This window comes from Pristiophorus japonicus, chromosome 25, assembly GCF_044704955.1.
Source record: "Pristiophorus japonicus isolate sPriJap1 chromosome 25, sPriJap1.hap1, whole genome shotgun sequence".
Classification (NCBI taxonomy): Eukaryota; Metazoa; Chordata; class Chondrichthyes; family Pristiophoridae; genus Pristiophorus; species Pristiophorus japonicus.
In genome coordinates this window covers 22,786,177-22,803,307 of record NC_092001.1, presented here as the reverse complement: position 1 = coordinate 22,803,307, position 17,131 = coordinate 22,786,177, and the positions used below count along the sequence as shown (strand labels likewise).

The window sequence follows — 17,131 nt, the reverse complement described above, 5'->3', positions numbered from 1 at the left end:
AAAGGTCCAGTAAGAAGGAGGAACTGAGGGAAGTCCTTATTAGTCGGGAAATTGTGTTGTGTAAATTGATTGGATTAAAGTACGATAAATCCCCAGGGCCTGATGGTCTGTATCCCAGAGTACTTAAGGAGGTGTCCTTGGAGTAGCCGATGCATTGACAGGAATTTTCCAACATTCCATGGACTCTATCAGTTCCTAGGGAGTGGAGGGTAGCTAATGTAACCCCACTTTTTAAAAAAGGAGGAAGGGAGAAAACAGGGAATTATAGACCCTTCAGCTTGACATCGGTAGTGTGTAAAATGATGGAATCAATTATTAAGGATATCATAGCAGCGCATTTGCAAAGAGGTGACATGATTGGTCCAGGCCAGCATGGATTTGTGAAAGGGAAATCGTGCTTGATAAATCTTGTGGAATTTTTGAGGATATTTCCAGTAGAGTGGACACGGGAGAACCAGTTGATGTGCTGTATTTGGACATTCAAAAGTCTTTCGACAAGGTCCCACACAAGAGCTTAATGTGCAAAGTTAAAGCACATGGGTTTGGGGTTAGTGTGCTGACATGGATTGAGAACTGGTTTTCAGACAGGAAGCAAAGTGTCGGAGTAAATGGGTACTTTTCAGAATGGCAGGCAGTGACTAGTGTGGTACCACAAGGTTCTGTGCTGCGGTCCCAACTGTTTACATTGTATATTAATGATTTAGACGAGGGGATTAAATGTAGTATCTCCAAATTTGCGGATGACACGAAGTTGGGTGGCAGTGTGAGATGCGAGGAGGATGCTATGAGGCTGCAGAGTGACTTGCATAGGTTAAGTGAGTGGGAAAATGTATGGAACATGACGTATAATGTGGATAAATGTGAGGTTATCCACTTTGGATGTAAAAACAGAGAGACAGAGTATTATCTGAATGGCGACAGGTTAGGAAAAGGGGAGGTGCAAGGAGACCTGGGTGTCATGGTACATCAGTCATTGAAGGTTGGCATGCAGGTACAGCAGGTGGTTGAGAAGGCAAATGGCATGTTGGCCTTCATAGCGAGTGGATCTGAGCACAGGGGCAGACAGTTGTACAGGGACTTGGTGAGGCCGCACCTGGAGTATTGTTTACAGTTTTGGTCTCCGAACGTGAGGAAGGACATTCTTGCTATTGAGGGTGTGCAGCCAAGGTTCACCAGACTGATTCTCGGGATGGCAGTACTGAAATATCAAGAAAGACTGGAACAACTGGGCTCGTATTCACTGGAGTTCAGAAGAATGAGAGCGGATCTCATAGAAACGTTTAAAATTCTGACAGGTTTAGACAGGTTAGATGCAGGAAAAATGTTCCCAATGTTGGGGAAGTCCAGAATCAGGGGTTACAGTCTAAGGATAAGGGGTAAGCCATTTTGGACCTCGATGAGGAGAAACTTCTTCAGACAGAGAGTGGTGAACCTGTGGAATTCTCTACCATAGAAAGTTGTTGAGGTCAAATCACAAAATATATTCAAAAAGGAGTTAGATGTAGTCCTTACTACGAGGGCGATCAAGGGGCATGGCGAGAAAGAAAGAATGGGGTACTGAAGTTGCATGTTCAGACATGAACTCATTGAATGGCGATGCAGGCTCGAAGGGCCGAATGGCCTACTCCTGCACCTATTGTCTATGTTTCTATGTTTCTATCTTTCTTATGCTCTTAAGCTACGTTAGAATCCCAGAAATAAGGGGGAACCAAGGGATAAGTAAAAATGTGGAACTTAAAGAATTTATTTTAATAAATACATAGTACTGGAAAAACTAATGGGAGGAAGTGGCGACAAATCCACTGGAACAAGCGATCGACATCCTAGGGTTTTAAAGCACGGAACTGCAGTCATAGCGTGTTCACTGATATTAACCGTAGAAAATTCCATAGACTCTGGTATAGTTCCTAAGGATTATAATGTAGAAGGAAATAACGGCTTATTTAAGAAAGAAGGAAGAGAAAAAAACTGGAAACTATAGTCCAGATGGCATGACATCAATAGTAGGGAAAATGACATAATCCATTATCAGAGACATGGTTGTGTGGATCTAAAAAGTCTTTATATGGTTAGGCATAGTCAACACGAAATTTTGAAAATGAAATCGTGTTTAACAAACCTGTTAACTTTTTTCGAAGTTGTTGCTAGTAGGATGCACAAGGGGGTCTCAGTGGTGTGGTTTATTTGGATTTGCAAAGAAGCATGCGATAGGTGCTACACAAGAGGTTATTACACAAAATTAGGACTCATGAGATTGGGGGAGATATTAGCATGGATTGAGGATTGCTTCCTGGACAGAAAATTGAGAGTAGAAATAAATGGGACATTTTCAGATTACTCATTCCGAAGGAAAGATATACTTGCCTTACAGGGAATGCAAAGAAGGTTCGCTTGACTGGTACATGGGATGAGCGAATTGATATTGAGTAGACTATCCCTATATTCCTGCGAGTATCGAAAAATGAGATGTGATCTTAATGAAATATAGAAAAATATATAACATATAAACGTGGGTTTACAGGGTTAATGCTGAGTAAATGTTCCTTCTGTTTGGGGAACCTAAAACAGGAGGTCACTCTATCAGATTAAGGGACGGCCATTTAATACTGCGATGAGGAGAAATGTCTTCACTCAAAGGGTTGTGAATAATTGGAATTATCTACACTAGAAGGTAGATAAGAAGGGAAAGGAGGTGGGGTAGCTCTGTTCATAAAGGATGATATCAGGGCAGTTGTAAGAGATGATATGAGCGCTAATGAACAAATGTTGAATCATTGAGGGTGGAGATTAGAGATAGTAAGGGGAAAAAGTCACTGGTGGGCGTAGTTTATAGGCCCCCAAATAATAACTTCATGGTGGGGCGGACAATATTCAAGGGAAACAGGGAAATAATGGAGGCATGTGAAAAAGGAACGGCAGTAATCATGGGGGATTTTAAACTATATATCGATTGGTCAAATCAAATCGCATGGGGTAGCCTTGAGGAGGAATTCATAGAATGCATACGGGATTGTTTCTTAGAACAGTATGTTACAGAACCAACAAGGGAGCAAGCTATGTTAGATCTGGTCTCGTGTAATGAGACTGGAATAATAAACGATTTCCTAGTAAAAGATCCTCTCGGAGTGAGTAATCACAGTATGGTTGAATTTTTAATACATATTGAGGGTGAGGAAGTAATGTCTCAAACGAGCGTACTTTGCTTAAAAAATGGAGACTACAGTGGGATGAGGACAGAGTTGGCTAAAGTAGACTGGGAACACAGACTAAAGGGTGGCACAATTGAGGAACAGTGGAGGACTTTTAAGGAGCTCATTTTTAGTGCCGAACAAAAATATATTCCAGTGAAAAAGAAGGGCGGTCAGAGAAGGGATAACCAGCCGTGGAAAACAAAGGAAATAAAGGAGAGTATCATATTAAAAACCAATGAGTAGAAGGTGGCCAAGTTTAGTGGTAAACTAGAAAATTGGGAACATTTTAAACGACAGCAAAGAATGACTAAGAAAGCAATAAAGAAATGAAAGATTACGAAATATACTTGCACAAAACATAAAAACAGATAGTAAACGCTTTTACCTATATAGAAAACGGAAAAGAGTGACTAAAGTCAATGTTCTTCCCTTAGAAGATGAGAAGGGGGATTTAATAATGGGAAATGTGGAAATGGTTGATACCTTAAACAATTATTTTGATTCGGTCTTCACATTGGAAGACATAAAAACCATGCCAAATATTGCTGTTCATGGGAATGTGGGAAGGAAGGACCTTGAGACAATCACGATCACTAGCGGGGTAGTGCTGGACAGGCTAATGGGACTCAAGGTAGAAAAGTCCCCTGGTCCTGATGAAATGCATCGCAGGGTATTGAAAGAGATGACGGAAGTTATAGCGGATGCATTCGTTATAATCTACCAAAATTCTCTGGACTCTGGAGAGGTACCAGCGGATTGGAAAGCAACTAATGTAACGCCTCTGTTTAAAAAAGGTGGCAGACAAAAGGCAGTTAACTATAGTCCGGTTAGTTAAACATCTGTAGTGGGGAAAAGGCTAGAACTATCATTGAGGAAGAAATCGCGGGACATCTAGATAGGAATAGTGCAATCAAGCAGACGCAACATTGATTCATGAAGGGAAAATCATGTTTAACTAATTTACTGGAATAACTGAGGATATGACGAGCATGGTGGATCGAGGTGTACCGATGGATGTGGTGTATTTAGATTTCCAAAAGGCATTCGATATGGTGCTTAACAAAAGGTTACTGCAGAAGATAAATGTACGCGGAGTCAGAGGAAATGTATTAGCATGGATCGAGAAATGGCTGGCTAACAGAAAGCAGAGGGTCGGGATAAATGGGTCCTTTTCGGTTTGGAACTCGTTAGTTAGTGGTGTGCCACAGGGATCAGTGCTGGGACCACAACTGTTTACAATGCACACAGATGATCTGGAAGAGGGGACAGAGTGTAGTGCAGCAAAATTTGCAGACGAAACAAAGATTCGTGGGAAAGCGGGTTGTGTAGAGGGCACAGAGAGGTTGCAAAGAGATTTAGATAGGTTAAGCGAATGGGCTGATGTTTGGCAGATGGAATACAATGTCGGAAAAAGTGAGGTCATCCATCTTGGAAAAAAAACAGTGAAAGGGAATATTATTTGAATGGGGAGAAATTACAAAATGCTGCGGTGCTGAGGGACCTGGGGGTCCTTGTGCATGAATCCCAAAAAGTTAGTTTGCAGGAGCAGCAGGTAATCAGGAAGGCGAATTGAATGTTGGCCTTCATTGCGAGAAGGATGGAGTAGAAAAGCAGGGAGGTCCTGCTGCAACTGTACAGGGTATTGGTGAGGCTGCAACTGGAGTACTGCGTGCAGTTTTGGTCACCTTACTTCAGGAACGATAAACTAGCTTTGGAGGGGGTACAGAGACGATTCACCTGGCTCATTCCGGAGATGAGGTGGTTACCTTATGATGACAGATTGAGTAGACTGGGACTTTACTCAATAGAGTTCAGAAGGATGAGGGGTGATCTTATAGAAATATTTAAAATAATGAAAGGGATAGATAAGATAGAGGCAGAGAGTTTGTTTCCACTGGTCGGCGAGACTAGAACTAGGGGGCACAGCCTCAAAATATGGGGTAGCCAATTCAAAACCGAGTTGAGAAGGAATTTCTTCTCCCAGAGGGCTGTGAATCTTTGAAACTCTCTTCCCAGGGAAGCAGTTGAGGCTAGCTCATTGAATTTATTCAAATCAAATATAGATAGATATTTAACCAATAAGTGAATTAAAGGTTATTGAGAGCGGGCGGGAAAGTGGAGCTGAGTCCACGGCCAAATCAGGCATGATCTTGCTGAATGGCGGAGCAGGCTCGAGGGGCTAGATGGCGTACTCCTGTTCCTAATTCTTATGTTCTATGTTCTTATGTTACTACTAGGGGGATCAAGGGTTCTGGCGAGAAAGCAGGAATGGGGTACTGAAGTTGCATGTTCAGCCATGAACTCATCGAATGGCGTTGCAGGCTCGAAGGTCTGAATGGCCCACTCGTGCACCTATTTTCTATGTTTCTATGTTTCTGTGTTTCTAGACGGCTGTGGATGCTGAGTCGTTGACTATATTCAAGATAGAGGACAATACATTTTGTGGAGCGAACAGAGTTAATGGATTTGGGGAAGTCGAGTTAGGCGGAGTTGAGGTGGACACTCGTGTTGAATGGCAGAGAAGGCTTGACTGGCCAAATGGCCCAATGTGGCTACAATTCCTTTTGTAAGTGATCTTTACTTGTATCAGCACAGGTAAATTGACCGAGTGCCCTAAAACTGAACAATTGACCATCATATAACCCAGCTTAAGTTAATTGCACCAACACACTGCCAAAGTTACTATCTACTCATCCAATGAAAGAAAATTGACAAAATATCCTGAAAATAATCATCAATTAAAGCATCACAAGTAATATGATCCAACAGCTGGAAATTGACCTAGTGGTGGTCAGATAACCTATCACACTGAAACTGTCCTGGAATGCAGAAATGAAGACATGAATATCATGTCACCATGCACACATAATCTTACCCACACTGTTTAAAATGACCGTGTCACCAGCACATCGTCCATTACTGGTAAACTGGTCAACACCCAGTAACTAACCAAATGGCCATCTCCTAACTCAGCACATATAAACTAACTCAGTACTCAGTGCCAGAAACTGACGAAAGGATCAACATCAAACACAGCATACATCAACTTAACACGCACCCAGAAACTGTCCCAGAGATCATCACCTAAACAAACACACATCACCTGTCCCAAAACACATAAACTGATCAATTAACCATCTCCAACTACAGATGCATCAACTGACACATCGCCCAGAAACTGACCATGATAACCACAGACATCGCAGTACATGCAAACTCAATGACTACCCGTGGACTGTCAGTTGTAAATCACCGAATCAAGCAGACTTAAACTGACTCATTCTCAGGTACTCCCAACTTTACATCACCACGCCGGGATTCGAAAACTATCCCAACACTCAGAATGTGTCTAAGTGACCATCAGCTAAGCACATACATGTAAGCAGGGCCAGTATGAGGAAACTGATAAGTTGATCACAACCGAACCCAACACATTGATTTGAACCAGCATCATTGAACTAAGCAAGTTACCATCACCTAACACAGGTCACAAAAAGCTACCCAGCACCGAGAAGCTGACAGGTGAGCATCTAAGCGAATGCGTGTAAACAGACACACATCCAGAAATTTGAGCATTTGACCTGCACATAATCAAGCAGACGTTAACTGACCCAACTTCGAGAAACTGACCAAGTGATCTGTGCCAAACCAAGAGGAACAAAACTGACCAAATATCCATAAACTGAACAAGTGACAATCACCTCACCCAACACTTGAAAACTAACCAAGTAGCAGAAACAATACAAGTGACCAACACCGAACCCAGAACATGAAAACTGACCCAGAATCTGGAGGCCGCTGTGGTTCCAATGAACTGAACTTCTTCTTAAATATTAACATTAACCAGAAACAATGAAATGAACCTGAGCTCGGAAATAATGGCAGACTTCGGACTGTGTAAGAGATCTTTACATGTTGAAAAAAAAAAATTAAAATGCCGATGCTGCAGATTCCAACACTATGGCAGTCTGAATAATGCGATCATTTGGAATAAATAGTAAACGTTAAAAGCAGGATATTCTGGGCAGTGACTTCACTGAACAGCCGCCTGTTTAAGAAACAGCTCGGAACGAATGGTCTGACATCTCAGATCGCCCGGAGAGAAGCAGATATATATTTACACTGTACGAAACTGTCCAGAAAAACTTACTGACCGCACAGGTTGAGGAAATATTCCATAAATTATCTTTAACAGTAATAACGACCGAAGCTTCGCGCATTTTCTGTGAGAACTGGTGATTTATGTTCTTCTTGGAGAGGCTGCTGAGCGCTTGACTGGCTGCCTGATTTACACACAAAGGAAATCTGCACTGAGACTCTCAGGTTACATTCGCCTATTAATGCCAGTCGGTTGCACACAGCAGCATTGTTCCCACTCATGTTTCCAACCGAACAAAATATATTTAAACGGAAATATTGAAGATGGACACTCAGAGTAATTCAACAGTCCAGCCAATGTCAATTCAAACATCAAAGTCCCGGAATGGACAAACCCTAAGGCATGTAGATCATAGAGAGACAGGTAAACTCATCTATTTAACAGCGGAAACAGGGTCAGCAATGATTTTATTTACCCAGGAGTGGGGGAGGGATTCCTGCTTCTCAATAAAATGACATTTATGAGTAATGTCTCAGGCACTGAAAACTTATCCCCGCATCAGCCTGTATTAAGCTGAAAAATCGACAATGTTTTATAAATATGACCAAGTGAGCTGCAGGAAAACCCCTATCTGCGAGAGCAGTGTCGGTTCGTGTAGGCACAAAGAGACTGGGGAGACAGACTCTCGTTTGTGTACCTCTGGCATAAAGAGGTACCAAAAATCGCAGTCATGAAAAATATGGGTTTGCAAATGCTCTCAATACGTTAACTATTATTTCGGAGGGGTTCGCATATTTTAATGATCTCTCCGATTCTTTTGGATTTCACGAATTTGCATCAAATTATACATCACGAACGCAGCACAATAGCCACTGCAGCGATTTAACACACAGTGCTCTGTGAGCAATTTGAGAATTCAAATTCGTGGGCGCTGGCTTTGTTTCCCCAAACAGGTTCAAACCTTGCTCGCAGCACAACTGCTCATTGATTGCCTCAATGTGTGTAATAGTTTATATTCTTTAATCCACTTACTCTAGTAGGGTTTAGTCATTTCAATGTCGCTTTTAAGGGTACGAAAGAATTGTTGTATTACTGACCTGCTATAGATGCTGTGGTCGGTTACAAATATGAATTCAAGAAATGAACTGTGAAACTAACTGTTCAAGAAGGCTGACTGGGAAGCTTGGTCAATTCCAAAAGTTTGACTCAGGCTGTCTGGAAAGCTACAGATGTTGAGGCCTCACGAGCATGTGGGGCACCGCTGTCAAGAGCAGACACTTTCTGTTAGCTTCAGCATGTGCAGCCATGGGGCAGATAGAATTGACAGTCACTTGCCTTGATGCAATTCACGTGTTTCTGTCAGCAAGAATGTTATCAGAGCAGCCATTCTGAAAGGAGAAAGAGACCACATTCCATGGGACAGACCAGGAGAAATACAAACAGGGGAAGGCCTTGAAGAGGCATTAAACTTAATACCAAGGAGGAGGTCAACAATTAATGACGTCACTTGAAGCACATGAATTGACAATTCTGAGTTATGAATTGCAACACTAACTTAAAGGTTGTCTGAATCGTCATCGGTCTGCCCCGGCTCAGCAGGTAGCGGCTCGTATCAGAATTAGACGGTTCAAGCCCTCTACAAATGTTTTAATTCTCAATAGGTTTTCTTCTTAATTCTTCCAATAACCAGAGAATATAGGCCAATTCTACTCACACTCTACTCATCAGATCGAACAATTGTCCGAGGAAGTAATCCAGTAAACCGTCACCTCTGAAGACGATTTTTCATTTTCTTCAGTAAGCAGACTAAAACAGTACACAATGCACATTCCCCATCATTTTCTCGGCACCGATGCGATGGGTCTTAAACGGAGAGATGGGACCCAAGACGCATTGAGCCAGTGTGACTCCCAGCAGCAGGCGAAAATAAATATAATTTAATCTCCAGCAGCGGTCCAGGATCAGAGATATATTTTCAGATCTTGTTGCTGAAACTAATTTACAGCAAACATACCTTGAACTGCACCGCAAAGTTGAGAGCTGGGGACCGACCACCTGTGAAATCTGACAAAAATTGGAAAGCTCAAACCGACCAATGGAGGCTTGAACCATTGACGCTGAAATGAAGAGATTCAAGCTCGATCCATTGAGCGAGCCAGACATAAACAACAGCGGAAAGTTAACAAGTGAGCAGCAAATAACCCTGCATAAGTAAACAGACACATCACCTGGAAACTGACCAATTCAGCATCATCGAAACCAACATATGTAAGCTTACTCATTACACAGAAACTGAGCGAGTGACCATCATCTAACACGGCACAAGTAAACTGACCCAGCACACGAACATTGAAAAATGACCACCTGCCCAAACACATGCAAACTTAGCCAACACGCAGAAACTGCTCCTGTATCAATGAACTGAGGCAGAAACATTAAATAACCCATCGTCCGAAAATAATGGCAGACCTTGACCTGTGTAAGAAACCGTTAAAAGTTGAACTAAAACAGTAATTACTGATGTTATAGATTCCAAAATTATTCCAGCCTGAACAACGCGATCACATGGAATAAGTGATAAAAGGTAAATCACTATATTCTCGCCACTGGCCTCACTAAATAGCCGCCTGTTTCAGAATCATCTCGGAACGAAGGGGCTGACACCTCAGATCGCCCGGAGAGAAACAGATAGATATTTACACAGTACAAACTGTGCAGGAAAACTTACTCACCTCACTGGTTGAGGCAGAAATTCAGAAATCATCTTTAACATAAAAAACCTCCGAATCATCTCGAATTGGCTGTGAGAACTGGTGATTTCCGTGCTTCTTGGAGAGGCTGCTGAGCGCTTGACAGGATGCCTGATTTACACACAAAGGAAACCTGCACTGAAACTCTCAGGTTACATTCCCCTATTAGTCACAGTCGGTTACACACAGCAGCGTTATTCCCACTCATGGTTACAACAGAACAAAATATTTAAACGGAAATATTGAGGATGGACACTGAGAGCAATTCAACAGTACAGTCCATGTCACTTAAATCTTCAAAGTCCCCCTGTGGGAACCGTAAAACATGTGGATCACACAAAGACAGGAAAACCCAGCTGTTTAACTGCGGGAACAGACACAGCAATGGATCTTATATTCTCCGTAGTGGAGGACAAATTCCTCTTTCAAAAAAATTTACTTTTAAAAGTAATGGCTCACGAAAGTGAAAGTTCTCCCGACATCAGTCTCCATGGAGATGAAGGATGGAGATTGATTTACCAATAGGAGTAAGTGAGCTGCTGGGAAAGCCCTCTCTGGTACAACAGCGCCAGCTTCGTGTCATGTACACAGATAATAGCAACATAGATTCTCCTCTGTGTTTCTGTGGCTGACAGAGTGAACAACAATCGCAGTAATGGAAATCATATTGTACCAAATATGAATACAATGTAATGTGTGTTTGTAACTGTTCTCAAAATGCTACATTACTATTGCACTTCAGAGAGGAGAGATTTTAATAGTTGCTGTCAATCTTTTCGATATCACGAAACTGCAGCAAATTGAACATCAGGAGCGCAGCACAATAAACATTGCAACGATTTAACAGACAGAGCAGGTCAGAGATTGGAGAATGTAAACTGTTGGGTGCTGCCTTTGTTTCCACCCACAGGTTCCGACCTTGCTCGAAGCGGATCTGCCCAGTGTTGGCCTCCATTCCCGTAAAGGTTTATATTCTTTAAACCACTTTCTCTAGAAAGGTGTTGGACTTGTCAATTACGTTGTTAAGGATAACTTAGGATTGTTGTATTACTGAACTACTAAAGGAGCTGAGGTTAGTTAATTGTAATAACTCAAAAAAGGAACGATTAAACTGACTATACACGACGACATTCTGGGAAGCTTGGCCAATGTCCAAAAGTGTCTTTCAATCCGTCTGGAAAGCGAGAGATCAGGTGGATAAATGACACTGTGGGAAAGCGTTTTTAACACCAAGTGTGGTCAGGTAGCCTCTGTCTGTGTAACCATGGCGACAAATAAAAAGACACTGGAAAGCTTGTTTTTGTCAGTAGGAATGGTATCAAAGCGGAAAATCTGATGTGACAAAGAGAACACATTCCATGGGACAGTCCAGGTGATAGACAATCAGGGAGAAACATTTGAAGACAGATAATAACACCACCAAGGAGGACATCAACAAGTAACGAACTTCTCTGGCTCCCAAATCAGAAGAATTGGCCATTTTGAGATCCGATTTACACCACTGAGATAAAGGTTGTCTGAACCACCATCACTCTGCCGTGGCTCAGCTGGGAGCGCACTCCGCTGAGTTAGAAGGTTCATTCCAGCTATAAATTTTACACGTTTCAATGAGATTGTCTCTCATTAAGCAAAGCACCTAATGCGGCACTTTGCCCCCGAGTTGGCTGTGGTGCGGATGAGACAGTCATCCATCTCCTTTGGGATTGCCCCTTTGAAAGACAGGTCTGGATGGAGATGCAGTGGTTGGTGTCGTGGTTCATCCCAAGCAGCTCCGTAACACAGGACTCTGTGCTCTACGACCTGTTACCAGGGACACACACCGAGACAGACATAATTTGCTGCTAGAGGGCCATCAACTCAGTGAAAGACGCACTTTGGCCTTGCCGAAATTTGCTGGTCTTGCAGAACAAAGAGTTGTCCACGTCTGCATGTTGCACACTGTCGCAATCCAAGGTCCAGGAGTAAGTGCTGAGGGACGCACTAAAAATTGGTGCAGTCGCTGCAAAAGCGTGGTCGGGAAGTACTACAGTTTAAAGCCTTTCCGTCATGATAAACCCAGGGGCTGGAATAAGTATAAAACTCCCCTCGGGCTGAACTTGTCAACTTTTTGTACACATTGAGCACCAGGATATTAAAAAACCTACTCAGTGCCATGAATAATGCAAGTTCTGTTTTGTAATGTATGATGCAAAGAGATGTAACTGTACCCTCACCCATTCCGTGTACCGTGTAGTGCCACTAGTAAAGTAATATGATGACTGTATTGCAGTGTATCCTGGATTGTACTGAAATATACCTCGAAATGTAAAGCAAGCAAATCTATTGAACGGAACTGCAGTTAGCATCCAAATGTATTGTATGGAATTGCTGACCGAATCCAAATGTACTGATCTGTCTACAAATGTATTGTGCAAATTTTTACATGAATGAAGTATATTTTGAAATTAACATAAATTAAGCAACACACCAGTTATGTAGGACCATTCTACTCAATCTCTCCTCGTAAGAGAAACACTTTGGCCCAGAAATATATCTCGGAAAATTTGGTTGCATCCCCACTAAAACAGCGTTTTCGTTCCTTAGGTAAGGAGATCAAAATAGTGCACAGTACAACTTCCCTGCTGGTTTCCCGGCAGCGAAGGGTCATGAATGTGGGTTGGTCCACTGACCCCAAGTTCTCCGTGACATTAAATAAACCTCACTCTTTGGCAGCGAGATGCTGGAGAGTGTCACTAATCATATATATTTCCTGATACTGTTGTCATTTATATCAAACACTACTTGTCATCTTTGCCCTGGAACTCTGAGGGAACCCCTGTGAATTCAACCTGAAACCACAGAGCTCCACCCATCCAATGAGGGACTTAAAAGCTACGAGATTGTAAATACGAGTTTACTGCTCTAATGACTGAGCCAGCCCGGCCTAATACAATGGTGGATACAGACCAAGTGACCATCAATAAATCAACGCATGTAAAATGAGCCATGACACAGAAACTGAGCAAGTAACCATTACTGAACCCATCGCACTGTAAACCTACCCAGCACCCAGAAAGAGTTCCAGACCCAATTAGCTGAACCGGAAACGTTGATGTTACCGACAATTCATACATGTTCCCAGAGCTCAGCCTGATTGAGCGTTTGTTAAAAGTTTGGATGAAAGCATTAACCTGGTTGCCTTAGAATGTCGGAGATTCCAAGATTATTCTAATCTGAATAAGGCGGCCACAGGAATTATTAATGAAATATAAAAGGACGACACTCTCGGCACTGACATCACTAAACAGCACACACCAACTCACCCAGCCTGTGTAATAAACAACTCAGAAGAAAGGGGTTGAATATTCAAAAGGGCAGTAAAGAAGCGATTACACTGTGGCATATATATTTGTAGAATTAGGAACTGCCAAGAAACACTCACTAACCATGCCGCGTTTGGCGTAAGGTAGAACGATTCTTCAGGCCTACTTATGATTGAATCTTGTCGCATTTTCTCTGAGAAGCTTTGATTTCAGTCGTTTTTGCCGAGCCTGCTGATCGCTTGACTGGTCACCTATTTCACACACAAAAGAAAGCTGTGCTTAGACTGCCAGGCATTGTTATCTTATTAGTGACAGTCAGGTGTGCCCAGCAGCGTGAGAATATATTCCCATCGATGGTTACAACACAGCATAATATATTTAACCTGAGATATTGGGCACGGACATTCAGAGCCATTCACCAGTACAGTCCATGGTTCTTCAATCATCAAGCTCCCTGAGTGGACATGCTTAAGGCATGTAGATCACATGGAGCCAGGTAAACTCACCTGTTTCACTGTGGCAGTCAGGCTCAGTAATGCAGATTAAATTCCAAGCAATGGGGCGAGATTTTCTGCTTTTCAAACAACTCGTTTTTACCAATAATGTTTCAGGGTAAGGGAAATGAACGCAACCTCAGTTGGACTGAAAAAATTTAAAAATTTAAATCCACGACTCAGTTTACTGCAGGGAGTGCCCAACCTGCTGGAACAGTGCCAGCTCAGTATCAGTTAATGCAGGTCAGGGAATTAGATACTCATTTTCGTACCTGTGGCTTAAACAGTTGCCACAAATCGCAGTCCTGGAAATCGCATCGCAATACACGTGAATAAAATGAAACGTGGGTTAAAGCTGTTTTGAAAACATTGTATAGCTGTTACATATGTGAGGGATTCTGATTATGTTATCTGTCGCTGCAATTCTTTCGCTTTTCATTATTATGCAGAAAAGCAGTATAATAGTCCTTTCTTAATAACATAGAAACATATACATTTTTGCACGGAAGGAGGCCATTTCGTTCCATCGTGTACCCGCAGGCCGACCAAGAGCTATCTAGCATAATCTCACTTTCTAGCTCTTGCTCCGTAGCCCTGTAGGTTACGGCACTTTACATAGAAATATAGAAAATAGATTTACGTGTCTATCCAAGTCGTTCCTGAATGTGGTGAGGTGACATGCCACTACCCCCCTTTCAGGCAGTGGGTTACAGACCTCCGGCACTATCTGGATGAAGACATTACCCCTCATATCTGCTCTAATCCTCCCCCCAATTAATGTACATTTCTATCCACTGGTTACTGTCTCCTCTGCCAAGGGAAACAGTCAATTCCTAACTACTATACAGGCTACACATGATTTTATACACCTCGATAAGTTCTCCCCTCTGCCTCCTCTGTTCCAAAGAAACAGACCCAGCATCTCCAATATTTCCTCATAGATAAAAGTCTCCTGTCCAGATAACATTCTTGTAAATGACCTCATCACCCTTTCTAGTGCAATCAGAGCTTTTCTGTAATGTGGTGACCAGAACTGCACGCAGTGGTCCAGCTGCTGCCTAACCATTCATTTATAGAATTGATGCGTGACGTCCTTATTTTTTTATTCCATCCCTCGACTATAAAGGCAAGTTTTCCATTTGCATTTTTAACAACATTTTCTACCTGGCCCGCTTCCTTCAGGCATCGGTGGACCCGCTCTCCAGGGTCCCACTGTTCCTCTACACTTTTCACTGTCTTAATATTTCAGATAATTAGCACACAGTGCAGGTTCGATGATTTGACAATGTAAAGTACTGGGTGCTGCTTTTCTTTCTTGACTAGGTTCAAAACTTGCTCGCAGCGGATCTGCTCACTTTGGACTCAATGCTTGTGATTGCTGATATTCTGTAATCCCCTTCCTCTGGAAGGCATTTCTCGTTTACATTTAAAATACGAATGATTGTCTGTCAGTTTGCATTACTGCCCTGCCAAAGGAGCTGATTTTGTTCAAAGATATTAATTCAAAAAATGATGTATTAATCAACTGTTCAGGATTGCTTGGCCAAAGCCCAATGTGTGATTCAGGCCATGTGGAAAGCTACAGATAGGGAGGAATCAAGAACTGTGGGCAATTGATTTAACACCAGCTGCTGTCTGGTAGCGTCAGTCTGTGTAACCCATGGGGGGAGCGAATTGAAAGTTACAGGAAAGCTTGTTTATTTCAGCAATAATGGTATCAAAGTAGCTGTTCTAAAGTGTCAAGGGGAACACTGCCCATGAGACATTACAGATAACAGAGAAGCAGGGTGCAGTACTCGGAAAGAGGCAATAAAAAGGCCAAGGAGGAAATCAACAATCAATGAACCTCTCCATCTCCCGAAGCAGATGAAATAGCCATTCTGAGGTTCGCGTTGCATCTCTGACATAATGTTGTCTGAATCGCCAGCTGTCAGCCGTAGCTCCACTGGGAGTACAAACGCCACTGAGTTAGATGGTTCACGCCTTATATATATGTTGTATACTTATTGATGAGATCACTTCACATTCATCTTATGTCCTGAGACTATAGTTCTATTATACTTAATCTCTAAAGCAAATATTTATTTTCATAGGTAATGACACCAAAGCTGTGCCCATAAGTCTGACCTTTGTCTTCTCGGCATTGGTTTGTTGTCAATGGCGACGTGTCTGAAGCCACAGTGAGCCGTACTTACCCCGAGCAAAGGTGAAATTCTACAATGTTCAATCTTTAACAGCGAGAGGCTGGAGAGAGTCCCGAAGCATGGCACCAATTCCTGAAAAAGGCGTTGAATCTCATTGATATCAAACACTCCTTGAGCTCTATGCTGTGAAATTCAGAGCTGGGAATCTGAGCACAATTCCTTCTGACACAAAACAGGAATGAACCCGCCATTATAAACACCAAACACCAAATAACCAGACGGACAAATCGTTCACTCACTTGTCTCCACATTGGCTGCTCCTAAATTGCACCTTGTCTCCAATCTGTTCTGCTCCTCTGGACTTCACTCGTTCCGCTCCAGAGACCATGGCCGACTGACTGCCCCTTTCACCCCCCCGTCCCTCTGCCCTTTTGCCCCTTCACCTCTACAAACCTCTTCGTTGAACAGCAACTCGCAACTCCTCCTCCGCTCGCTTAATTTAAACGAAAAGTTTGTCAACCAGACCTTTCCTGTTGGTGAAGGTTACATGATTACATGTTCCAGAAAAGATTCATTGATTGTAAACACGTGGTTAGTGTCAGATGTGATTTTACTCCCAACAGTCAGAGAGAAGCGGGGTGAGGAGCAGAAATACCCATTTTGCTTCTCCCTTTTTAGAAGGAGGCACAATACGAAACTTCTCGCTTCTAGGGATACAAGCAGGGACCTTTAGGTCCAACGCTCTCACAATGAACTATTTCTGCCTCACAGAACACATGCTCTTGGAGGGAAATGTAGAATTGTCCCTCCGGCTGCTTCCTCACTTAAGGAGAATGGGCCCCGAACAGATCTCGGAGCTCAGGTTATGCTAGTCTACTGATAACATCCTTCTATTGCTTCATGTTTGGGCCACTTTTAATCAAGTCTATCGACACATTCTTCGAGCAACCCATCTCTGGCTGTGCTTCACTCTCTCATTCAACCTTTATTCCTATTAATCTAGAAGCAGGCGGCAATCAGAACATAATCCCATATCACACCCGTCTGTTCCCTGTTCGAGCCACGACATCATTCATTAAATGGTCTTTAGCACGTAAACTGCCTCACAGTTTTGAGCACGGAGCGAAATACAGATTTCATCTCACGAGGTG

General features: G+C 42.6%; 1 long non-coding RNA gene across 1 annotated transcript in view; it reads right to left on the bottom strand.

The window, feature by feature from the left end:
- LOC139238111 (uncharacterized) overlaps positions 1-13,502 on the bottom strand; it is a 348,171-nt gene extending 334,669 nt beyond the window's left edge. Inside the window, exon 1 of the long non-coding RNA XR_011588573.1 lies at positions 13,466-13,502. This is a non-coding gene — a long non-coding RNA (uncharacterized lncRNA). The remainder of the gene's footprint in view (positions 1-13,465) is intronic.
- Positions 13,503-17,131: the final 3,629 nt, after the last annotated feature.